The sequence below is a fragment of the Saccostrea cucullata genome, unplaced genomic scaffold (genome assembly GCF_032062105.1).
Source record: "Saccostrea cucullata isolate Sc308-1 unplaced genomic scaffold, CSIRO_AGI_Scuc_v1 ctg4824, whole genome shotgun sequence".
NCBI lineage: Eukaryota > Metazoa > Mollusca > Bivalvia > Ostreida > Ostreidae > Saccostrea > Saccostrea cuccullata.
In genome coordinates this window covers 1-27,546 of record NW_026930737.1, presented here as the reverse complement: position 1 = coordinate 27,546, position 27,546 = coordinate 1, and the positions used below count along the sequence as shown (strand labels likewise).

At 36.3% G+C, this 27,546-nt stretch overlaps 1 pseudogene; it reads right to left on the bottom strand.

Annotated features, from left to right (window-relative positions):
• Positions 1-18,687: 18,687 nt before the first annotated feature.
• Positions 18,688-25,891, bottom strand: LOC134229870 (uncharacterized; annotated as a pseudogene).
• Between the last annotated feature and the right edge of the window lie 1,655 nt (positions 25,892-27,546).

Here is a 27,546-nt window from a genome sequence, read left to right as displayed (position 1 = left end):
TTTTCGAGATATAAAGCGTCAAAGATTTGACATTCTGGCCCCTTGTGACCCCTAATTACGCAAGATATGATCAAAACTTTTAGATATATAGTTGCAAATCGTCTAAAATTGAAAAATACCGAAATATCAGGCAGAGAAAGTGATAAAATTTTTTGGACACATGGGGGATCGAACCCGGGTCGCCCGCGTGACAATCCAACGCGCTAACTATTTAGCCATTGAGATCGCCGCTTCGAAATTTCAAATGCTAATATCTCGAGATTGGCTTTTCCGATTTTCAAACAAATTACATATTTCAGTTCTGCAGGAGGGTCTCTATAGAATTCAAAAACAAAAATATTAAAAAACAAAAATTGAAAAATTGCGTTTTTTAAATTCACTTCCGGTAGCGACCGGAAGTATTGATGACACACGTAAAGGTGATTCTGCAAAGCTATACGTCATGAACTATCATCTCAAATTAGTCTCCAGTTCATATCTTAAGCAGTTTACGCTACCAAGTTCAGACAAAATTGCATTTTAAAATCAGGAAATGGTCGATTTCTCACGACCGGAAGTGACGTCATCAACAACAAAAATTTCCAATAAGGTTCAGATCAGTACCTATCAGATGTGAAATTTTCATGAGAATCGGCCCAGTAGTTTACGAGAAATCGCGTGCACAAAATCGGTAAGAATAGGGAAAAAGAAACCGAAGAATAACAAGGTCTTCCGTTGGAGACGGAAGACCTTAATAAGAAACAGAAGAATACCAATAGGTCTTTCCACGGAAAGGTGGAAAGACCTAATAACTAGAAACGATCTCGTTGCGAGCAACGAGAGGTCTTCCGTCCGATTCCGCAAAATATTCCATGTAAAATTGAGCTGAAATGTGGATTAAAAAAAATTGACACACATGCGATTGAACCTGGGTGGTAAGCGTGAAAATCCAACAACCTATCCATTACGCTCTTTGGAGCTCTGCTCTTAATTTACTTGTTTATACTTCTACAACAGTACATCAGTCTTAGAATTATGAAAAGTGGGTCACTATTCATAATTTTGAGCTAGACGCCGCGAATAAATATTCGCCTCTTTTCTTTGTAGTGTTCTTTTAAATAGGTGTGATTGCTTCAATGAAATAAAAAAATAGAACGTTCGTATCGCCTATATCTTATTTCGAGGTTTAGTAAGTATATTTAACACATTGTACACATTACATATCGTATCTAGCCAAGTAACACTAAAGCAGTAAAGCGGCGATTAAGTTTGAGTTTGAAACAGAATTGCAACGTAACTACTACGCGACAATCCAAGTAGTCTTTTACATTACATTTATCCTTATGTTAGTTTTGTTTAAGCAAACGCTCGGCTGCCTCTATAAACCCCTACTTGCGAAATGGCGGAGTTGACAGAGACAACCGCCATTTTGGACACGCTTCAGACTTTTAAATGTTTATATCTAGAGTTGTGATTTACCAATATTTAAACAAATTATATATTTAGCCTTTTCAGAAGTGTCTCTATTAGTATTCCAAAAAGATATGAAAAATATTGAAAAACAAAAAAGTTAGAAAATACGATTTTTTTAATTCGCTTGTCGTAACGACCGGAAGTATTGACCATGAACGAAAGGTCGCGTCCTGGAAAGAGAATATCATGATCTATAATCCCTGAAAGTTTCACTTCGATATCATTTACCGTTCTTGAGATTAACCGTAGACAAAATGTCATTTTAAAATCAGGAAAAGTCCCGTAACTTGGCACCAAAAGGGAATTTCCAAAAAATCGCTCAGATAGATCAAGTTCATGTTAAGACACATTTTTTCTGAAAATTTCATGTAATTCTATCCAGTAGGCTTCGAGAAATCGCGTGCACAAAATTAGAAAGTCAAAAAAAAAAAATAATAATAATAATAATAATAAGAAACAATAGAATAACTATAAGGTCTTCCATGAAGACGGAAGACCTTAATAATAATAATAAACAGAAGAAAATCAATAGGTCTTTCCACAGAAAGGTGGAAAGACTTAACTAGGAGACTTATTGTTCACAGAACAATAAGAGGTCTTTCCACCTTCTTTGAATTTCAAATTTGTTTTTTATATCTGACTCCTAAAAATTAAATTCCATGAAAAAGAAAATAAAAACTCTCTAAAAGCATAGGGAAAAAATGAAAATAAAAAAGATTGACCTTGACCTTTGACCTTGAATTTTTTTTTTGAAGGTCAAAAATCAAGGGTCACAATGGAATTGACCCTATGCTTCTACGACTTATAGAATACAAGTTATAAGGTTTAATAGTAAGTTCAAAGATGTTAAAGGGCAATAACTCATATAAAGGGTCATCTGATCCTTTTGCACTTATACAGTGAAGTTAGTCCCAAAGACCCTTAAGACATTATTGAAGGTTTGGTGTCTCTACGGTCTACAGTTTCGGACGAGTAGCTCTAACAAGGTTTTTAGCACAAGGGGCAATAGCTTTTAAAGGGATTAATGTCAGGGGACAAAAATGAAATCTTTGCAACAGTTTTAAGAGTACATATTAACGATGCATAGACATTAAGCATATGTTAGAAGACAAAAGAGATATAAGAAATGCTTAAGTTCTCATTTCTGGAATGACCTTGACCTTTGACCTTTGCATAAATTTTAAGATCAAAGGTCAATGAATCTTATGCAGTTAGTCCCATGTCTGGACGACTTCTCGTTCTCAAAATTTTTAATTATTTGTAAAATTCAAAAAGTTTTAGGGGCTATAACTCAATGAAGGGGTCACCGTATACTTTCGCAATGAAAAGACTCCAGAGTCCCCTTAAGTAGTCGAAGACATTGATGAAAGTTTCATACCTCTACGGTTTACGGTTTCGGAGGAGTAGCGATAACGAGCATTTCTTGCGAAAGGGGCAATAACTTCGAAAGCAGTCATAGTTCATACGCGTTGGGTCAAATTTGTTCATAACTTTTAATGACCTTTACGATGAACAAAAAGTCTTTTCCATAAATGTCGAAATAAAAAATCAGCGGAAAAAGAATAACTAGGAGACTTATTGTTCACAGAACAATAAGAGGTCTTTCCACCTTCTTTGAATTCCAATTTTGTTTTATATCTGACTGCTTAAAATTAAATTCCATGAATAAGAAACCAAAATTGTCTTAAAGGATAGAAAAAAATGAAAATTAAAAAAAATTGAAATGTCCTTGACCTTTGACCTTGAAAAATGTTCAAGGTCAAAGGTCAAGAGTCACAATGCAATTGACCCCGTGCTTCTACGTCTTATATTTTTTAAGTTATAATGTTTAATAGTCAGTACAAAGACGTTAAAGGGCAATAACTCATATAAGGGGTCATCAGATCCTTTCACACTTATACAGTGAAGTTATGCCTCAAGATTCTAAAGACATTAGTGAAGGTTTGGTGTCTCTACGGTCTACAGTTTCCGAGATGTAGCGATTACAAGGTTTTTCACACAAGGGGCAATAACTTTTAAAAGGGTTAATCTTAGGGAACAAAAATGAAATATTAAAAATAGTTTTAAGAGTACATATTATTGATGCAAATACATTAAGTGTATGTTAAAAGACAAAAGAGATATAAAAAGAGCTTAATTTCTCAAATTTGGAATGACCTTGACCTTTGACCTTTGCATTAATTTCATAATCAAAAGTCAATGAATCTTATGCAGTTGGTCCCATGTCTCTGTCACTTCTCGTTTTGAAAATTTATAATTATTTCTAAAATTCATAAAGTTTCAGGGGCTATAACTCATTAAAGGGGTCATCGAAGACTTTCGCAATGAATAGAGTCCAGAGTCCCCTCAAGTAGTAGAAGACATTGGTAAAGGTTTCATATTTCTATGGTTTACGGTTTCGGAGGAGTAGTGATAACAAGGTTTTTAGTACAGAGGGCAAGAACTCCGAAAGGGGTCATAGGTCATATACGTTGGGTTGTTTTTCGAAATAACTTTCAATGTCCAGTATCGTGAACTAAAAAGTTTTTCAATAAGTCTTTCGGTTCAAAAGTCCGTAGCGGAAAAATAATAAAAAAAACTAGGAGACTTATTGTTCACAGAACAATAAGAGGTCTTTCCACCTTCTTTGAATTTCAATTTTGTTTTATATCTGACTCCTTCAAATTAGATCCCATGAATAAGAAACCAAAACTGTCTTAAAGGATAGAAAAAAATGAAAATAAAAAAAAATGAAATGACCTTGACCTTTGACTTTGAGAAAATGCTCAAGGACAAAGGTCAAGGGTCACAATGCGATTGACCCCATGCTTCTATGACTTATAGTTTTTAAGTTATAAGGTTTAATAATAAGTACAAAGACGTTAAAGGGCAATAACTAATATAAGAGGTCATCAGATCCATTTGCACTTATACAGTGTAGTTATGCCTCAAGATCCTAAAGACATTAGTGAAGGTTTGGTGTCTCTACGGTCTACAGTTTGGGAGGAGTAGCAATTACAAGGTTTTTTGCACAAGGGGCAATAACTTTTAAAAGGGTTAATCTTAGGGAACAAAAATGAAATATTCAAAATAGTTTTAAGAGTACTTATTAATGATGCTAAGATATTAAGTATATGTTTAAAGACAAAAGAGAAATAAAAAAACATAATTTCTCAAATTTCGAATGACCTTGACCTTTGACCTTTGCATTAATTTTATGATCAAAGGTCAATGAATCTTATGCAGTTGGTCCCATGTCTCTATCACTTCTCGTTTTGAAAATTTTTAATTATTTCTAAAATTAAGAAAGTTTCAGGGGCAATAACTCATTGAAGGGGTCACCGAATACTTTCGCAATGAATAGATTCCAGAGTCCTCTCAATTAGTCGAAGACTTTAGTGAAGGTTTCATATTTCTACGGTTTACAGTTTCGAAGGAGTAGCGATAACAAGGTTTTTCGTACAAAGGGCGATAACTTTTAATAGGGTCAATCTTAAGGAATACGAATTAAATCTTTAAAATAGTTTTAAGAGTACATATTAATGATGCTAAGACAGTTTTTATATGTTAAAAGACAAAAAAGATATAAAAAGAGCTTAATTTCTCAAATTTGGAATGACCTTGACCTTTGACCTTTGCATGAATTTCATGATCAAAGGTCAATAAATCTTATGCAGTTGGTCCCATGTCTCTATCACTTCTTGTTTTGAAAATTTTTAATTATTTCTAAAATTAAAAAAGTTTCAGGGGCAATAACTCATTGAAGGGGTCACCGAATACTTTCACAATGAATAGATTCCAGAGTCCTCTCAATTAGTCGAAGACTTTAGTGAAGGTTTCATACCTCTACGGTTTACGGTTTCAAAGGAGTAGCGATAACAAGCATTTCTTGCGAAAGGGGCAATAACTTCGAAAGCGGTCATAGTTCATAAGCGTTGGGTCAAATTTGTTCATAACTTTTAATGACCCTTACGATGAACAAAAAGTCTTTTCGATAAATGTCGAAATAAAAAATCAGCGGAAGAAGAATAATAATAAGAAACAGAAGAAAATCAATAGGTCTTTCCACAGAAAGGTGGAAAGACCTAATAATAATAAACAGAAGCATTTCAAGAGGTCTTTCCACAGAAAGGTGGAAAGACCTAATAATAAGAAACAGAAGAAAATCAATAGGTCTTTCCACAGAAAGGTGGAAAGACCTAAAAAGTCAACTCGTACACAAACCAGTTCTAAGTCAACTTGTACACAACTCATACATAGGTTTTCCTATGCCACATACTTTCCAAAAAACTGAGAAGTCAACTCGTACACAAGTGTGTTTTCTGTACATTTTTTACTAGTTCATGCCTCTGATTTTACATATACCATATGCGTGATGTCGTACATAATTTTGTTATATGAATATATATTTGGTTGACACATGATATATACTCTCTATCTCTCTATAATCATACTATTTATTTATTATACTTTTATATTCAATATTATGGTCATTTTGGTTCCTTCATATAATATAATTTTCCCATTGTTATTCCCTTGTGCCGTCTTGAGGCCGTTTAATTCTCGTCTTTGTTGTGGTTTATTTAAGGAATCACTGTCTAATTAGGAGAGTATGCCAGGGCATCAACAATAGTGGGAAACATGGGATAATTTGCATAACGGGCGAAGCCCGTTATGCTAAAATTATCCCATGTTTCCCACTATTGTTGATGTCCCTGGCATACTCTCCTAACTAGACAGTGATTCCTTATATTTTCATTATTTTCATTGTGAAATAAAATGGTAGATTTAGACTTTTAAAATGTAGACATAGACTTCAATTACACGAGGATTTCCATGCCAATTTCAATAGTCCTCGCCCAATGACGTCAAACACCTAGGTAGCCGCACGAGATTTACATGCACATTATTTTGCCTCTTTAGCGTCAGACACAGAGACAGATGCGCACGAGATTTGCATGCATTTTAGGCCTCCTTAGCTCCTGATCTAACGACCTGCCTAATTTACATTCCGGCAGAATTATCAAGAAATAAACTCCGACAACTTTCAAAGAGTTATCGCAGAGAAAAAAATTAGAAATGGAAATATTAATGAAAAAAGACAAAGACATATCATTTCTTATTTATTTTTTATTTGTATAATATTTGAATGAAGAAATGAAGAGACGTTTTCGATACATATAGTATCTCATAATTAAAGGATATCGAATTATGAGCATCTCGTAATTAGCGTTTGTTGCAGATCCAAGAAACGACCGCGTGTGTGTTGGTTTAACAATACTTCTTTGATGTCTTTGATGTTCCTATCAGGGAAGTTGAATTATTCAAATATTTAGGGGAAAAAACTTTAAAAACTCAGAGAAAAGTAACACTTCGTGTTATCAAACATTATTTGTATAAAATTAAATCATTAATCATAACGATTGTATATAAATGTTGTGTACGAGTTGACTTCTGGTTTTTGTGTACGAGTTGACTTTTTGTATACGAATTGGTTTGTGTACGACTCGGTTTGTGTACGAAGTGACTGGACACCTTATATTATATAGGTATCCTTATATTATGAGTTTCAAAGCATTTCATCCAAACTTTAAAAAGTTACGGCTATATCTATTATATTGGTCATTTCACGTGTTACACGTGTGCGCACACGCACGCACGTGCGCGCAAAATGACCTTCGTTCCGCACATCTACATATTCTACCAAATCAACAATGCTGAGGAATACCATGAGATGTGACGTAGCTACATAACATACCTAGTGACGATTACGTGAGATCTCATCCCATGACAAACTCGGACTATAACTAAGTCGGACTATTATGGAGTCGGCCTACACAAACTCGGACTATAACAGAGTCGGCCTATAGCCAAAAAATTAAGATGAATAGCATAATTTTAACTAATAATTGATTAGTATTAATATAGGAAAATAATAGGTGTTGATTTTTTTTTTTTTTTTTTTTTGTAAACACTATTTTTACATGAAGTGATTTTTCAAGTTCTTCACTAGCGTGAATATAGAGTATACTTTTGTAGTCTAAAGTTTAGAGTACGCGGGTAAAATTTATAAAATTATAGAATAAGGTAATGCAATAAAACTTCTGCAGAAATTCATTTGTAATTTATATATTATATTCTTTTTTAACTTGTATTAATTTTATGCAGTGGAGATTACGAGAATATTTATGTTAAATAATGTTCATATTTTTTTTATATTCATTAAAAATAAAAATGAAAAATTCCATTTTTATAGGTTATAGGCCTATACACATTCATTTGAGTTAATTGTGATAAACAATTAATAAAACATCAATTAAAATAATTATTTAGTTTTTTTTTAGTCTAATAGTGTCAAAGGGACACTGTCCCATTGTTTGTATATCCTGTCTACCTCCCCTAGATATGGCTTCCGTGTGTCACCTTTGTGTAATCCAAGTAAACCGGCACTGGTATGCATAAATTGATAAGCAAACAATAAAATATTTTATTTTTTATTTCTTGCATTATCTGTAAATAATTTTAAAAAAGCATTAATATTAGGTTTTATGCAATTGAACCAAGGCTAAATAAATATTTCATAATTCGTAATAAAGTTACTCAGTATATAAATTATAAATTATATAAATTAAATAGTAAAAAAAAAATGAATAGAAATACGTATTTGTTTTATTCATAATGCTTAAAAACCGACTTAAACATAAAAAAAAAATGAAATAAGCATAATTTTTAAATTTACTTTGCAAAGTATTATTACTAAGTACATGTCCTATTATAAATGCATAGGCCGAGTCTGCAATAGGCCGACTCCGCAATAGTCCGAGTTTGTAATAGTCCGACTCTGTTATAGTCCGACATCTCTAGTACGTGAGATCTCATCCCATAACAAACTCGGACTACAAGGTTAGCTTTTTTAAAAAAGCTGAGTGTCAGCCACTGGAATACAGAAAGTTTCTCTCTTGTTTTGTAATGGTTTATGATTTGATCTATCCATCATGTTGTGTTCCTTAAATATAATAAATGCCATTGTAAGAAAAGTTAAATTCTTGTAATCGTTTTCTTATTTGTAACATAATGCCACATACATAATAAATAATAAAGCATAGAATAATTTTTTTAAAGAAAAATCATGAATTTATGAAAACCACCACAATATGAAATATTTGTAAAATGGAATGACCTTTGTTATGGTGTCCGTAAAAAATGAAAAAGGGGCAGGGGGTTAACTCTATACTTAATATATTTTAGTTTAGGAAAAATTCTGCGTGATCATTACAATGATCTTCAATAAATTCTCTTCGGCACAGACATCAGAGAAAGTTCATCTTATACCGGTAAATGAACAAAAGCAACCATGGCGACTAAGATCACGTTAAATTCTATAAAAATGATATAGATTATGATGAATAAAAGGAAGGTAGACTTTGTGTTAGTTTGTTTTTAAATATTATTAAATAAGTTTTCATTTGTGCATTTCGAGGCAATGCATGATGTGGAGGGGGGGGGGGGCATGCTGCATGCATATTTAATTCCATTTCTAAGTTTTAGCATCCATTTTAGTGTTATTAGGAAAGAAAAGAATTGCTTCCAAAAAAGTAATGAACGCCACAGAAAACAATTTAAAATGGAAATTCAAAATATGTTTATCCATGTACACACGATGTCTTTGATGATGTCTACCATCATAGCAAAACTATAGCTTAAAAAACTGGAATCCATCTCCCCCCTCTCTCCTTTCATTGGGGGGGGGGGTGGGTGTTGACCCTGTCTATAAATCAGCACAGTTCTCTCAGCTATCGCACTTCCACTGTGGTCAATTTCTCACATGTGGGCGCGGTTCACGTGCACAAGCGGCACTTACATGTCTATCATCATGTAAATTATAAGAATTTTTAAATGTCTCACAGTGGTCTTCTGATGTTTTCATAACTTCCATCATTAGAGTGAAAAGAAATTGATCTTTCTTTTTTATTTTTTTTTTACTATTTTGGTACCTTTGTGGCAAGTGGATTGTTGTGTGAATTCCGACCCGTACATGTCTTATGCAAGGTATTGAATATTGATCGAGGGAGTTTTGCATCAGGCATCCAGAAGAAATGTAAATCTTTGGCTTCCAATGGCGATTGAGGGAATAAATGTACTTATCTTCTATTAGAAGCAATGAAATATTTTCATAGTATCATTTAATACTGACATCTAGAAGCTGAACAGTCTATGTCATGAATTTTCGTCCAGAACTACGAAGAACAATGCATGAAGTCTATAAATAGATCGAGGTCGTGAGTGTGCGTGAAGAAGCACGCCCTCTGGTTGGAGAAAATTGTGCAAGACTTTTTCCCAGAATTCCGTTTAACGCAAGCGCACTTGCAGTTTCATCCTAACGTAACTGGATCCGGGCCACAATTAAAGGGTGAAGGTCAAATGGCTAAAACGTAGCACATGTAGGAAATTCATATGCCTCCCTTTCAATGATAAAAATAGAAATAGCTCACATGTTTTAGATACTTTTGGGGTACAGAATAAAAGTAGAGTGTCTAAAGTTTACAATGATATGCAGCAAGGTGCATTTCAAGCAAAAATTATGCCTAGAAATATGAATTGAAAAGAGCATTCATTTGGTTTGTTTACACTTTTTTTGACAAGCGAGAGCTATCCCGAGGTCATGACGTCAGAAGTTTATTAATAACCAGGGAATTCCACATTCAACACCCCTATTTCTGGATGTGAATATTGATCTGACACATTGCTCTATCATGTGGTCAAAGATATTTTGGAAATGAAGATTTTTAAAAAAGTTACAAAGAAAATAAAACACATGTTTTTACTATATAAGTCTATATGTAAGCTAATTGTGGTCCGGGTCCTTATGATAGTCAGCCCGGGGGCTGACTAATAACTAAGTCGGACTATTACGGAGTCGGCCTACACAAACTCGGACTATAACAGAGTCGGCCTATAGCCAAAAAATTAAGATGAATAGCATAATTTTAACTAATAGGCCGACTCCGTAATAGTCCGAGTTTGTAATAGTCCGATTCTGTTATAGTCCGACATCTCTAGTACCCCTAGTGACCCTATAAAGGTTTCACCTCGATCGGATGAGTAGTTTACGAGAACACTCGCGGACAAAAAAGTACCGGAGAACAAAGAAGAAAATTCAGAAAAAGCAAAAACAATATCAGGTCTGTAAAGTAAAAAATATCAGGTCATTCAAAATATTAGGTCATCAAGTTTTGTGAATATACCTTTATACAGGGTGCGTCGATTTACCCAAATGGACCCAAATGGCGACCCAAATGGACCCAAATGGCGACCCAAATGGACTTAATTGTGATAAAATATTAATAAATTAATTATTTATAGTGATGAAGCATCGTGTTTGAAAGTGTGTGTATGGGGGAGGGGGGCAACCGGCCTTTCGATGAACATTTTCAATATAGTAAAAAAGTTATATCTGAAAAATTGTATGGGGAACAATGAACAAGCCCCCCCCCCCCCCCCCCCAGCTTGATACGTGCCTGATTTACTCAAAAAGAATATAATTGTGTGAAATTTTCCGATTGGTAAACTCTTATATTTTAAAATAATTCGCTTTAGAGTACGCATTTTTCCCGACACAATAATCTGAATGTTTGTAACATAAAACACATTTAACAGCATTTATTCTGAATATTCAACAATATTTTTTATCTAAATGTAAAAATAAATAATTTTATTTTTAGTGTATTTGTAACGTATTTACAATTAATCACTGGGATCGTACCTGGTCATTTCCAGGGTTTGGGGTGTTCAACATAAACTGATTTAAGATTGATTGGTATGATTAAAAAGGACTGCCGAAATATACAAATACGTCCTAACCTTATCTAGGTAAACAATAATCAAATGGTGAATCAATACAACAATCGGAGGCAAGCAATAGTTAAATTATCTGGTAGACCTATCAATACTAAAATGAAAGCCCAGTCGCCCTCGGACTACCGCATATACTGTAGGATGCCTTATTCAGGACGGACAGTATATGTGATAGCCCTTCAACCACTACACTCACTGTAGGATGCCTTATTCAGGACGGACAATGAGTATAGCGGCCTGGACGGACTGGTCAGCCAATGCAGACGAATTAACTTTATGGCTAGCCTCTTCGCTTGAGGTTAACCTCTGTGGCAGGCCTTGCAACTGGTTTGGTAAACCTCAATGGCCTTCCAAATTCTCTCTCTAACTGAATGAACAGGCGAGGAATTATTAATAGCAAACTTGATTTGCTATGCACAGTCTTTGAACACCGTCTATCGTCTTCTCTCCTTGGCTGCATCCGAAGAACAACAACAGATGACTGCGGAGTCTCCGTATATATACACAATCAAAGTCACGTGATGTTAACAATAACTAATTGAAAACTCTGTGTGGTCATACCTCAAGATTCCGGAATTGTCACACTACCCATGCCTCCGATGACATGCGTCCCGCATGTACAACTTAAAAACTAAATGATTCTTCACAGATAACAAATCGAAAGATATGTACAAAAGATTCCCTTTTATTTTCATTTTTTTTAAAACCACTATATTGAAACTATGTACAACTCTGGTAGAATCAATTATCTTACATGTCAGTCTCATAATCATGTAACCAGATGGGTGGCCTACGAGATCTACTTGGACGACTATTGCTTTCTGGATTAATAGCGGTGGGGATATTATCAAAACTTGCATGATGATCTGAGTCACAGTTTTCTTGACCATCATAATCACCCCTTAATTCATCAGTTTCAACATTCCCTATGTTAACATTTTCACCTGATAGAACTTGCATACGCTTTTTGCGCATTCTATCTACATGAATGACTTGGTCTGAACCCCTTGGTCCACAATTTACAAGATATGTCAAATCTGACATCTTTTTCTTAACCTTGTAAGGACCCTGCCAGAAACTGGTTAACTTGGGCGATGTTCCAGGTTTTCTTCTTGGGAAATAAACATACACCTCCTCGTTGGGTTCAAACTTTTTCCACATCAACTTGTGGTCATGATAATGCTTTTGTCTCAACATTGACTGATTCATTTTGGCCCTAACAAAGGAGTGAGCCTTCTCCAGACGTTCCTGCAACTCCCATACCCATTTATTACTTGGCGTATCTTTTATTTGAGGTGGCATCTCATATTTGAGATCCAATGGTGTACCAACCTCCCTTCCAAACATCATCATGTTCGGTGTCATGCCAGTAGTTTCGTGTACTGAACTGCGGTAGGCCATCATAATGAAAGGTAAGTGCACATCCCAATCATTATGATGATCGTTCACAAACGCACTGAGCATTGTTGTGAGCGTTCTGTTACAATGCTCAACCATCCCGTCCGACTGGGGATGGTACGGGGTGGTATGCGTTTTCTGGATGTCCAGTAATTTACACATTTCCTTGAAGAGAGTACTTTCATATTGTGGTCCTTGGTCTGAATGAACCACAGCTGGTACACCAAATCTTGTGATAACTTCCTCAACAATCTTTGCTGCTACTGTGGACGCTTCCATATTGGGTATTGCAAAACATTCAGTCCACTTTGTGAAGTAGTCTGAAACCACCAGGATATATCGATTTCCACATGCAGTCACAGGTAGCTCTCCAAGAAGGTCTGTGGCAATTCTTTCAAATGGATAGCCAGAATATACCAACTTCATTGGAGCCTTGTTGCTTGGGATAGGTGCTTTCCGCCTTGTACATACTTCACAACCAGCAATGTAGGAATGTACGTCTCTTTGCAGACCAGGCCAATAATAAGACTGTCGAATTCGGCAAGTGTTTTGTGAATATCAAGATGGCCTGCAGATCTACAATCATGGTAGTACTTTAACACGGTTCTCCTTTCACTACTGGGAACAATGGCTTGTAGAATATCTTGCCTCGTAGTCAAATCAGTCCATTTCCTGCAGAGAACTTCATCATTTATGACAAGCCTGTCCCACTGGGAACAAAGAGACTTCACAGTGACCGACTCTGATGACACGACATCTTTGCTTGGTCTACTTTTGAGTGATAACCAAGCTTTTACTTTTGATATGTCTTTGTCATCATCCTGTAGACATTTCAAAGGCTTCTGCTGAAACAACTGTTCATCCACTTTGGCACTACAGATACTCATGTGGTCAGTAACACAATGCTCAGCCTTACATTGTTTACAAGGTGCTCGACTAAGGCTGTCCGCATTGCCATGCAATCTTCCCGGTCGATGTTCAATGGTAAAGTCATAGGTAGAGAGAACATCCATCCATCGGGCAAGCTGTCCCTCAGGATCTTTGAAGTTCATTAGCCACCTGAGTGAGCTATGATCTGTACGTAATGTAAATTGACGACCATACAAGTAATGCCGGAAGTATTTCACAAAGTGAACGGCTGCCAATAATTCCTTCCTAGTAACACAATATTTCTTTTCAGATTTTGTCAGACTCCTGCTTGCAAAAGCAATAGGCCGCTCTATACCGTCTTGCATCTGAGACAACACTGCGCCGATAGCAAAACTGCTGGCATCAGTGTCCAAAATAAACCTTTCACTGAAATTTGGATGGGCCAGGACTGGTGATGTTGACAATTCTTTGCGAAGTAGATCAAATGCTTCCTGGCATTTGTCACTCCAAATAAAATGTGCTCCTTTCTTTGTTAGGTCATGAAGTGGCTTAGCTATTGTTGCGAAGTTTGCTACAAAACGCCTGTAGTAGCTACAGAACCCGAGGAATGACCTGAGCTCTGATACATTGGAGGGAACTTCCCATTCTTGCACAACCTTTATTTTATTTGGACTTGTTGATATCCCCTTTTGAGACACAATATGTCCCAAATATTCTACCTCCCTAGCAAACAATGTGCACTTTCTGGCCTTTAGCTTAAGACCAGCTGCTACTAAACGGTCAAACACTTGAGTAAGATTTTTAATCATATCATCTACAGTTTCTCCAACCACAATAATATCATCAAGGTAAACAAGGCAAATTTGCCATTGCAGACCTCTCAAGACCGTTTCCATCAATCGCTCGAAAGTCGCCGGGGTGTTGCAAAGCCCAAATGGCATGACTTTGAAGTTGTGTAGGCCCTTTCTGGTTGCAAACGCTGTCTTTTCTCTGTCATGGGATGCCACTTAAACCTGCCAATACCCGGCGTTAAGATCTAAGGTTGAAAAATATTTCTTTCCTGACAGCTGATCAAGGGAGTCGTCTATTCTTGGGAGTGGGTATGCATCTTTAATGGTAACATTATTTAACTTCCTATAGTCGACGCAAAACCTTGTGCTCCCATCCTTCTTCTTTACTAACACGACTGGGGATGACCATGGACTTGTGCATTCCTCTATTATTTCCCTTTTCAGCATATCATTAACGTGACGGTCCGTTTCCTCTTGCATATGAACGGGCATGCGCCTTGGAGGCTGTTTAATTGGTGTGGCTGTTCCAGTATTAATGGTATGCTCGGTAACTTTTGTTTGACCTAAATCAGCATCTGAGGCAGCAAACAGGTGTGAATACTTCAAAAGCATGTTTTTAACAGCCTTGGCATTATCTCTTGTCAATCCTGTAACTGACCTTGCGTACAAATCCTTAAGATGGTCAGGCAATTTTCTCTTATTGTCTTGTAAGTAACTGGTCTTATCATAGACGTTGTCAATGTCAGACAAAGTAGCTACAAAAGTTCCTTTATATAAGGTTTGTGTTTCTGCAGAAGGATTCATCAATCTAACGGGGGCTACTTTATTGCCTTCTACTAAAGTTCTGGCCACTAAACCTCTCTCAGATTCTAAGAAACGATCAGATGACTCTACTATACCAAATTGGGGTACCTTTTCAAAGACAGGGGGTATGACATTGCCAATGGTAATAATTTCACTGTAAGGTGGAACATTGACATTCTCAGCCAAGGTTATCCTACAACAACCTATCTTACCCTCAAAAACAAGTTTTACACGCTTTCCCTTAATAATCATACAAGAGTTTGTCAAATCAATCAAGCAATCATTGTTCGTCATAAAATCAAGCCCAAGTATGCCATCAACACCAGTGTCTGCTACAGCAAATGTTTGGCTATACATTGAGTCCAATATTGAAAAAGAAATTGAAAGAGACCCTTCCACTTTCATGGCAGTACAATCAGCCATTAGGATGGGCTTGCTCACCTCATTAAGCCTTGAGTGCGGATCCTTAAGAACAGAATGTAGTATGTCTGGTGAAATAATACTGAGGGTCGCACCAGTATCTACAAGTAGTTTAACCCTATAGCCATCAATAACTGCTTCGATAAAAATACCAGCTTCCCCAGCTTTTCGACTAATGCCTGTCTTGTTGGCTGTGCTATCCTTTTGCTTAGCATTCTGATGTTCACTTCTGATAGGCGCTGGCCTTTGGCTTGTGCTGGCATTTGTCATGCCTTGTATCGCATTTTTATACTTGAAACAGTTCTTCTTCACATGGCCTTTCTTTTTGCAGTAATGACAGGTCACACCAGGAGAGGATGGCTGTGTAGAGTTTTGCTTCTCCATTCTCATCTTCATAGATTGCATTTCCTTTTTGATATCCTGGACTGCTTTCAGTAGGGAGGTAATTGTATCTCCTTGGTCTGCCTTTTCCTCTGGCTTCATCTCCCTCAAATATCCTTTGCTCTCTGTCAAACGTCGTTCAGCTGAATTGAATGCATCTAATTCAACGGCATGCCTGATTGCATCGTTCAAGTCCACTGGCCGGGCTTGTTTAATGCGCAGTCGCATGTCGCTTTCCCTTAAGGCATCAATGAACTGTTCTTTCGCCAGGGTTTCTCTCACTTCCACAGGAGCCGTTGGGTAGGCCAGGTTTGCCAGACGACGCATGTCCTGTCCAAGTTCTGGTAATGACTTGGTAGCTTTTTGCCTTCTTTCCCTTAACTGAGCCCTATATAATTCAGTCTGATTGGACGGCAAAAATCTCTCTTCAAGTGCCTTACTTAAAAGTCTGTAGTTACATCTGTCTACAGCCGGCAGATTTCCAAGGACACTCTGTGCTTGACCTCTTAGGGCAACGGCTAAATACATCCCCCTCTCAGCCAAAGTCCATCCGTTTAGTTCTGCACAGACATCGAAGTGAGACTTAAAATCAGCCCATGACGAACTTCCATCAAATTTATCTGGTTTCACCATGGCGTTTTTCCGTTTGTCAGCCTGTGTAATATTCTCAGGACGGCGGGTTGTAATGTTTGCCTCATTCAACAATGGGTAATCATGCCTGGATGTATAAGCATGGTATGGTGTGCTCGTAACGGAAAACCTATCTGGCTCGCCATCATCAGCTCTTCTCACTTCGCTAAGATTGTCAGGCCTAGTATATATACTTGGTAGGGTGGTCGTCCTATTTGTTTTAGGTCTTACGCCCTCAACTAAATCTATGGTGGTCCGCCTACTTTCAGGTAATCCTGAATCTCTGGCGGCCGTCCTTGCTCGTTCTTTATTTATACTGGCCTGAAGCTTACTTAGCTCCTGCTCTAAGGCAGTCATTTCATCATCCACAATGTCACTTTCAGACATATCGAAAAATTACAAAATAAACTTTAACTGAACTACAATTAACCAGGACAAAAACAATATAAAAATAAACTTTAATGATTTAATGCAACCCCAAATCCCGACGCTGCCACCAAATTTTGTAACGTATTTACAATTAATCACTGGGATCGTACCTGGTCATTTCCAGGGTTTGGGGTGTTCAACATAAACTGATTTAAAATTGATTGGTATGATTTAAAAGGACTGCCGAAATATACAAATACGTCCTAACCTTATCTAGGTAAACAATAATCAAATGGTGAATCAATACAACAATCGGAGGCAAGCAATAATTAAATTATCTGGTAGACCTATCAATACTAAAATGAAAGCCCAGTCGCCCTCGGACTACCGCATATACTGTAGGATGCCTTATTCAGGAAGGACAGTATAAGTGATAGCCCTTCAACCACTACACTCACTGTAGGATGCCTTATTCAGGACGGACAATGAGTATAGCGGCCTGGACGGACTGGTCAGCCAATGCAGACGAATTAACTTTATGGCTAGCCTCTTCGCTTGAGGTTAACCTCTGTGGCAGGCCTTACAACTGGTTTGGTAAACCTCAATGGCCTTCCAAATTCTCTCTCTAACTGAATGAACAGGCGAGGAATTATTAATAGCAAACTTGATTTGCTATGCACAGTCTTTGAACACCGTCTATCGTCTTCTCTCCTTGGCTGCATCCGAAGAACAACAACAGATGACTGCGGAGTCTCCGTATATATACACAATCAAAGTCACGTGATGTTAACAATAACTAATTGAAAACTCTGTATGGTCATACCTCAAGATTCCAGAATTGTCACATATTGATGCATTCTAGTTTTGATATAAAGTCTACAGAAGTCCATTTGGATTGCCATTTGGGTCCATTTGGGTCGTCATTTGGGTCCATTTGGGTCGCCATTTGGGTCCATTTGGGTTCATTTGGGTCCATTTGGGTAAATCGACGCGCCGCTTAATACATATGGCTAAAAATCTACTTATTATCCACTTAAAGTGTATTTTAGTATAGTATTAGCTACTATCATTAATATTTTTGCCCCAAAACTATGAAATGTAATGTTTAAATTGATAATTTGTAAGAAAAATTTTTCATCAGGTCAAATACCAGGTCTTTAGTATATCAGGTCTTTAGTATGTTCCCCATCGGTCCTACTAAACAGAGAACCCTCGAGAACTCTAGAGAACCCTAGAGAACTTGAGGTTTATATGGTGAATTTTGATATATTTTATGCATAATTTTGTTGATTTTTATTAAATAAAACATATTTTATACATAAAATCAATTGAAAAATTATTTTATGGAAGTTTTCACCAGAGAAACGTAACAAACTAGAGGGTGAAATATTTTCTGACATCCTGATCCCAATTGAATTTCAAAAACATTGTACATTATCGAAATAGTATTTATCAAGTAATTTTGTGATTATTTTTCACATTATTTTTTATTTAATTTTAATAATATATAGAATTCTTATTAATCATTTACTCTGATCTAAAACATATAAATTAATTTCTTACAAGTTTTATCACAAAGCTATGATGAAGTCTTCTTAAAAGATTATAGTACTATTTAAAAATAAGCAAAAAAACTTGTCAAAATATATATTTTTAAATTTAATTTTGTTCTGGCATGACATATTAGTTATTTAAAATATAAATAAATTATTTACAGACAGTAAATAGTTAAAAATCGTTAGGGTTCTCTAAGGTTCTCTAGAGTTCTGTAGGGTTCTCTGTTTAGTAGTACCCGTTCCCCATGGGTCCATTTGAGTAAGTTAACGCACCCTTGGCACCTATACGAAACACAAGGACAATACATAGGATCTATTCAGTGAGTAGGAAATATTTAGTCTTTGGTTAAGAACTGTACCTACCAGAGACATATAAAACCACATATATATATTTCTGGATCTATGCATATATGAAACTCTCGGCGTGAAGAAATACGGACGATAACTTGACGTATCCCTAACCATGCTAACGCTAAATATTGCAAGGTTCATGGGCCATTAGTGAGTCGAAATTTGTAAATATATTTTCTCATCATAATTCCTTGTTAAAATCAGAGACATAGATAAAATATTATGTTTTACGCTGTGTTGGTTCATGGGTGTCGGAAGCAAATTGAAAGTGGGGGATAATCAAAAGTGGGGTGGGGGATAAACAAACAAAAAAAGGTAAATCACAATTTCCAATGCCTATATATAATGTCTATTTTTGCAAAAAAAGGAGGGGGGGGGGCTCCCTGGTTCCGACGCCTATGCGGTTTGGGCGAGTGAGGTTCACTTGAAACATTGAAAAATTACATTTCCATTAAGGGTAAACAGGTCCAGTACAATCACTAGATTTAGCTATGTAGGTTACTGGTAGAATTACCTACACAGCTTTATTTATCTACCCCAGGTAGCTTTATTTAGCTATTTCAATGCAACTTTTCAAAATTTTTCTTTGTATTAAAAGGAGACAAAAATCACAATTAAATGACTATTATACATGTATTGACTATTATACAATTATTGCATGATAGTGAGGGAAATATGAAGACTTATTCATGAAATATCATATTCCCCTCGGGCGAAGCCCTCAGGATGTTTCCCGAACTTCATGTTTATTATACTGAAACAAGCAAAACCTTTGAAATAAACATTAACTTTCAAATTTGGCACCGCTCTCAAATTCACTTTCATTTTTAGTGTAAAGTTACTATTAAACCCTGCGGTCAACACATTATCATCAATTTTGTGACGTAAACCAGGCTATTGTGATGTCTTACCACTTCTACAACTCTTACCACGTCTTACCACGTCTTCAACGAATGAGAACTATATTGCGGGAAAATACACTAAGTGTTCCGAAGAGGTGGAATATGATGACAATCGTGACAACAGCCGTGAAATATGAAGTTTTACGGCACGATTACGTGATAACCTAGAGCCAATCAGATAACCTGTTGTGTAGAATATTTATAATGAGGTACGAGGGTTGTCCCAAAAAGTCGTAGACAGGGAACATAGTTTATTTTCTCGTTGCTAAATCAAATGTCTTATCTTGTCATAGCAAAGAGTAACATTTTATGATCATGCATTTCAAGTTTCATGACGATACCACATTTAATAAGAAAACTATGAAAAAATAAAGAAACCATGTAAGTGTACATCGGCGCACTAATGCAAGCGTAATTTACGTCTCTCATAACGTTATGGTCCCTTTTTCTGCTTCACATGAGGCTATTAACATCCAAAGGAATATTTTTTATAGTGAAAAACCACAATTAACTAAAGGAATAATTTAAATTTAATACTGTCCGTTTTCTTAAGCAGATTCATATTTTAGTCAAAATTAAATTAGTTGAAAGATCACCTTACATTTTAGGCAGCAGAGAATACACCTTGTTTAACGACGTTCATGGCCCAGAACGTTCCCAAATGTCTGCGTTAAACAATCCGTACTCTACTTTAAATGCAATAACTATTTTTTGATATAGAGGAAAAACTACCGTTGAATCTCATATTTTTAAAAACAACTTTTCTATTAAAGAATAGTGTGTAATGTCCTTTCTGTACTCTTTTTCTCCGTCTCTGATGAATATAAAAATACCAGAAACAATTTATTACACTTCCGTGCGGCGGGTACGCGTTCGACAACGTCATTTTCATCAATCTCAATTCGAACAACACTATGAAAATCACGCCATCCGTCGTCTGTTTCTAATGCTCTTTTTATGAAAATTTGACATATTTTTGAGATTTTGATTCTGGTGTCAGTGATTTATATTTTAGTTCAATCTTTTACTTAGTACCAAAGGAATAAAAACAAAATGAAATGTAATAGTTATATGCGACAATTTTTCTGAATTTTGGTCGTGCGCGGACAGACCATATCGGCCTTCATATAAATCGTCCCAATATAATTAATATGAAAGATTTATATTTGAGAATTCACAATTTTAAAGAACATTGAATGTGTTATGTCTATGCAAAATTTGGTCAGTATTGGTAGCATGTTAAAAGAGTTATTAACATTGTCTACGACTTTTTGGGACAACCCTCGTATAACAATAATATTTATACCAAGGAGGTTTTAAAAAACAATCCAAAGCAATTCCATTGTTTGGGTAACTGTCTTCTCTCTTGTGTGTGGTGAGGCATGGCTGAGTATGATTACTTCACATTGTACTGACCTATTATTACACTGTGTATAGGGACATGTGGGGTTTTGGTTAAGTATTATATGGGGCATCGTCTCAAGCCACAGTCCAGAGTCTGCATATATAGCTCTCTCCTACTCATGGCTGCTTGATCACGAAAATTGTCGTAATCTTGAATATTTACGCCTCTATTGTGATGTCATATTCAGTCACTGACAAGTTTTTTTTCTATCGCAATTGAAATCAACAATTTACATCAGCAGTATACAAGGTATATTTCGTACAATGCAATTGGATATTGAAAGGTCACATCAAAGTTCATTATCAGGGGTCGACAAATACAATTTTGCAGTACTTGTCCTTGGACAGGTTACTATCGTAAAAATACTTGTCCTACCAAAAAATATGCTTGTCCCCACCTTTTTCTTAAATTACATAGAATTGAAGTATTGATATCTTGAGTGACACACCTAAACAATACATGAAGACTATCATAGATCTAAAATCACGAAATTCTTCCACAGATAAATTCAGAGGAAAATGTTTAATTTTAAGGCCATATATGGCGTAACTGATCAAAAAAATTTATTTTTGAAAAATACAAAATTAAGTATAGAAATATAGTTAATACATATAAATTAAAGCTTTTCATACAATTCTGAACGCGGAGAACACCTCGTTTCATCTAATAATACGATTTTATCTTCTCTGTAATGTGTTATTTAAATCTTTTGTATTTTCTTCCGAGTCGGAGAAAATTCCGAGAATCCAAATTAAATTGTGATATTTTTATAACGCAATTGACTTAGATTTTGCAATTTACGGAAAAGTTCTATCTTTATATAAAGTAATGATAGAAATAATAAGTTCTTATAATTTTAGTCTAATAATTTTCATTGTATATATGCTATATATGGCTTTAAGGAGTATTCTGCCTCAAAATTCTGCAATAAAATACACTTTTTGAAAAAGTAATGAAGTATTTAGGTGAAGATATTGAACACTCATCAGTCTCATAAAACCTACAAAAAACACGAGTGTGTGAACAGAACACTACTGCATGTCGATTAAGAGATCGACATCATGGCTGTGTTATTGCCAGGTAACAGTAATCAACAACAAATTTAATACCCCTAGCATTTGTATTCACAGTATCATGAATTTAATAAATATTTGACAATTATTATAAATGTCTAAATTCCCATACAACATTTTTGATGACATCGGTAACTCCATGATTTACAACATCTGCATATTTTAAGGTCAAGATCTAGTAAATAACTTTAGACTAATTTTTGGTGCTAGATCCATTATGATGTCATAATCAATTTCAACTTTCTTTTTCCCGTACTTTATGGCTTTAGCAGAATTATGTAGAAAATAGGGTATTTTCATGACATTCAATTTGAAATCATATGAAAAGTAAACTGGATACCTATATTAAATTTGAGATTGATTTAAAGAAGAGGCCATGAACATACTAATTACCGTTTTCTGAGAGACTGTAGGCAATCTGGATACATTTCCTTTGTTGAATATGAAAAAAACTCCCAAATTCATGACTGGTTTTCTGAATTTTTCATTGAAAATGACTGCTTTAAATACAGTTTTTCATCTTGTTTACCTACAAATTAGGCCCTGAAACACCTTATTTGACCATGCTTAAGTTGTAAAACATCAATAAAGGAATTTATTTCTCAAATTTGATAAATCTGTAGGTACCTTTCATTTACTAGATCTTGACCTTAACAACACATTAATTGGTAAAATCTAGAGGACTTTCGACTATTCAATGTAAGTATATACAGCTGATGCAGTGGTCAACAGTGAAAACAAGTGCTTTGCTATGACTCAGGATACTTTTAAAGCGATAACACAAAAAAAAGATATATTTAAGTATATCGTAAATGATTTTTTTTAGCTCACCTGAGCCGAAGGCTCAAGTGAGCTTTTCTGATCACATTTTGTCCGTCGTCCGTTCGTCTGTCTGTCCGTCTGTAAACTTTTCACATTTTTGACTTCTTCTCAAGAACCACTGGGCCAATTTTGACCAAACTTGGTACAAAGCATCCTTGGGTAAAGGAGAATTTAAATTGTTAAAATAAAGGGCCAAGTCCACTCACAAGGGGAAATATCAAGAAAAGACAAAAATAGGGTGGGGTCATTAAAAAATCTTCCTCTCAAGAACCACTGGGCCAGAAAAGCTGAAACTTATGTGGAAGCATCCTGGTATAGTGTAGATTCTGAATTGTTCAAATCAGGACCACCGGGGGAAGGGCGGGGTCACAATGGGGAATCAAAGTTTTACATAGAAATATATAGGAAAAATCTGTGAAAGTCTTTTTCTCAAGAACCACTGGGCCAGAAAAGCTGAAACTTATGTGGAAGCATCCTGGGGTAGTATAAATTCTAAATTGTTCAAATCATGACCCCCGGGGGAAGAGTGGGGCCACAATGGGGAATCAAATTTTTACATAGAAATATATAGGAAAAATCTTTGAAAATCTTCTTCTCAAGAACCACTGGGCCAGAAAAGCTGAAACTTATGTGGAAGCATCCTGGTATAGTGTAGATTCTAAATTGTTCAAATCATGACCCCTGGGGGAAGGGCAGGGCCACAATGGGGAATCAAAGTTTTACATAGAAATATATAGGAAAAATCTGTGAAAATCTTCTTCTCAAGAACCACTGGGCCAGAAAAGCTGAAACTTATGTGGAAGCATCCTAGGATAGTGAAGATTCTAAATTGTTCAAATCATGACCCCGTGGGGAAGGGTGGGGCCACAAAGAGGAATCAAAGTTTTGCATAGAAATATAGAGAGAAAATCTGTGAAAATCTTTTTCTCAAGAACCACTGGGCCGGAAAAGCTAAAACTTATGTGGAAGCTTCCTGTAGTAGTGTAGATTCTAATTGATCAAATCATGACCCCCGGTGGAAGAGTGGGGCCACAATGAGGAATCAAAGTTTTACATAGAAATATATAGGAAAAATCTGTGAAAATCTTCTTCTCAAGAACCACTGGGCCAGAAAAGCTGAAACTTAAGTGGAAGCATCCTGGGGTAGTATAAATTCTAAATTGTTCAAATCATGACCCCCGGGGGAAGAGTGGGGCCACAATGGGGAATCAAATTTTTACATAGAAATATATAGGAAAAATCTTTGAAAATCTTCTTCTCAAGAACCACTGGGCCAGAAAAGCTGAAACTTATGTGGAAGCATCCTGGGGTAGTATAAATTCTAAATTGTTCAAATTTTGACCCCCGGGGGAAGAGTGGGGCCACAATGGGGAATTAAATTTTTACATAGAAATATATAGGAAAAATCTTTGAAAATCTTCTTCTCAAGAACCACTGGGCCAGAAAAGCTGAAACTTATGTGGAAGCATCCTGGTATAGTGTAGATTCTAAATTGTTCAAATCATGACCCCCGGGGGAAGGGCAGGGCCACAATGGGGAATCAAAGTTTTACATAGAAATATATAGGAAAAATCTTTGAAAATCTTCTTCTCAAGAACCACTGGGCCAGAAAAGCTGAAACTTATGTGGAAGCATCCTGGTATAGTGTAGATTCTAAATTGTTCAAATCATGACCCCCGGGGGAAGGGCGGGGGGCCCACAATGGGGAATCAAAGTTTTACATAGAAATATATAGGAAAAATCCGTGAAAATCTTCTTCTCAAGAACCACTGGGCCAGAAAAGCTGAAACTTATGTGGAAGCTTCCTGGGGTAGTGTAGATTCTAAATTGTTCAAATCATGACCCCCGGGGGAAGGGCGGGGCTACAATGGGGAATCAACGTTTTACATAGAAATATATAGGAATTTTTTAAAAAAATCATCTTCTCAAGAACCACTGGGCCAGAAAAGCTGAAACTTATGTGGAAGCATCCTGGGGTAGTGTAGATTTCAAATTGTTTAAATTATGATCAATGGGGGTAGGACGGGGTCACAATATGTATTACAAGGGGGAAATGTGGTAAAGAACAGAACAGGTGAGCGATGTGGCCCATGGGCCTCTTGTTCTTCGAATCCTCGAGTTTGTTTACTAACAACTTATTAACTAACTCAGCCAATTTAGTGGCCACACCATCTGACGTTTTTCCCTCTACAATATAGTTGGAAACTGCAAACAGATGATTCAGATCTTCCTCATGTTTATCCGAGCCACCATTTTTGTTTCCTTCGATGTCACATCCACCCAAGTCTGAAGGCCCAGCCTCCTTTTGACTGACAGTGGGTAATTTTCCACGCACGGTCGACTCTAACTCGCTGCTGATCTTAGCCTTTTTAGACGCATTTTCTGTGATGTTTACAGACTTTCTTTTGGCTGAATTTTTTACCAAATCCGAATCACTCTCATCTGTCGACCCTGCTTCCACATAACTCATATTGTTAATTGCATCTAAAGATTTTTTCATGGCAAGCATCGCCAGATTTTGGTCGACCATGAATTTCTTAAACATTGTTTCTGTCACAAATTCAGTTTTATTAAAAAGATCTTGTTTCTCCTGAGTCTCTTGCGTAATTACACAATCTAGCACCCTTGCGCTAGTCCCCAGAGAATCATCATCTCACCACTTTTGGGTATCTTGCGACGAATGTTTATTATTAAGTGCATCTCGCTTATAAGATTTCATTGCACCTTTATGTACATCTTGCTCATGATGCGTATTTGACTGTTCTGTAGACATCACTTTTGTAAGAAAATCCCCCAAAATGGCGTCAGAGCCTGAGGGACGCTCCTCGTCCATTATTGAACTTCGTCAATATGTAACTGTACACTTCAAATAACTGTTTGAATTTACCGCAAATGTTCTGCACTAATTCACTGTCCAACAAAATCATAAAATATACCATAAATATCACAAAATAAGGTTAAATCCAAATAAAATATAAAGCGTAAATGTCCACAACTGATCGAATCTGGGTCAAACTTCGCATTGAATTCTGGGAGTTGCTTTGCAATCTCACATGATCTCGATACTGACATATGCTGATGGAGAATTTAATTTTGTTCTGCTTGATTTCTACAACATTGTATTATTAAAGATAGATTTTGACTTAAGCTTAAGATGTTTCATGATCCCGGGGCCAGAAGAGCTTATGCGATAGCAATGTGTCTGGCATCCGTCCGACTAACCCTCTGTCTGTAAACAATTTTTCAAAATGCTACTCCTCCTACAGTTCTGGTCTGATTTCAATATAACTTGGCATATAAGTAGACTACACTAAGATGTATAATTCTGAGTATCGGTTTTTGATTTCATTGAACGGTGTTGCCGTGGTTACTAAAAATAGAAATATGTGGGAAATTGTTTCAAAATGCTACTCCTCCTACAGTTTTGGTCTGATTTCAATATTACTTGGCACACAAGTAGACTATACTAAAGTACATAATTCTCTTTATTGTTTTTTTGATTTTTAGCTCACCTCAATGAAGTTGGGGGAGCTTATGTAATACCCTCTGTGTCGGTGTCGGCGTCATCGTCGGCGTCCCAGGTTAAGGTTAAGTTTTTTGGAGCATTTTTCTTTTTAAGTACTTCTGTGTCCTATATTGATTAGACATGCATGGAAGATGCTTCTAGTGTGTTTCATTGTACCAGTCAAAGTTTAAGATGCTGCAATTTCAGCAAAGGAATGACCAGGTTAAGGTTTTTGGAGCAGGTTAACATTTTTGGTGCAGTTTTTTGTATACATCTCATTTCCAAGGAACTTAAAAGCCCTGTGTTGACCAAACTTGCACGGATAATACATCTAAGGATGCACATTACCAGGCTTGCTTCGGATGCTGAATCTGACCAACATTTTCCAGTTGAGTGAACAGGTTAATGTTTTTGAGGCAGGTTTCATTTCCAAGTAACTATAAGCCCTTTGTTGACCAAACTTATATGGATGATACATTTAAGGATGTACACTACCAGACTTGCTTCGGATGCTGAATCTTACCTACACTTTCCGGTTGAGTGAACAGGTTAATGTTTTTGGTGCAGGTCTCATTTCCAAGTAACTATAATCCCTATGTTGACCAAACTTACATGAATGATACATCTAAGGATGCACATTACCTGGCTTGCATCAGATGCTGAATCTAACCAACATTTTCTGGTTGATTGATCAGGTTAATGTTTTTGGTGCAGTTCTCATTTCCAAGTAACTATGAGCCCTACGTTGACCAAACTTGCATGGATGATACATCTAAGGATGCACATGACCAGGCTTGTTTTGGATGCTGAATCTGACCTTCATTTTCTGGTTGAGTGAACAGGTTAAAGTTTTTGGTGCAGGTTTCATTTCCAAGATACTATGAGCTCTATAATGACCAGACTTGCATGGGGTACATCTTAGGATGCATACTACCAAACTTGCTTGGGATGCTGAATCTGACCTACATTTTCCGGATGAGTGA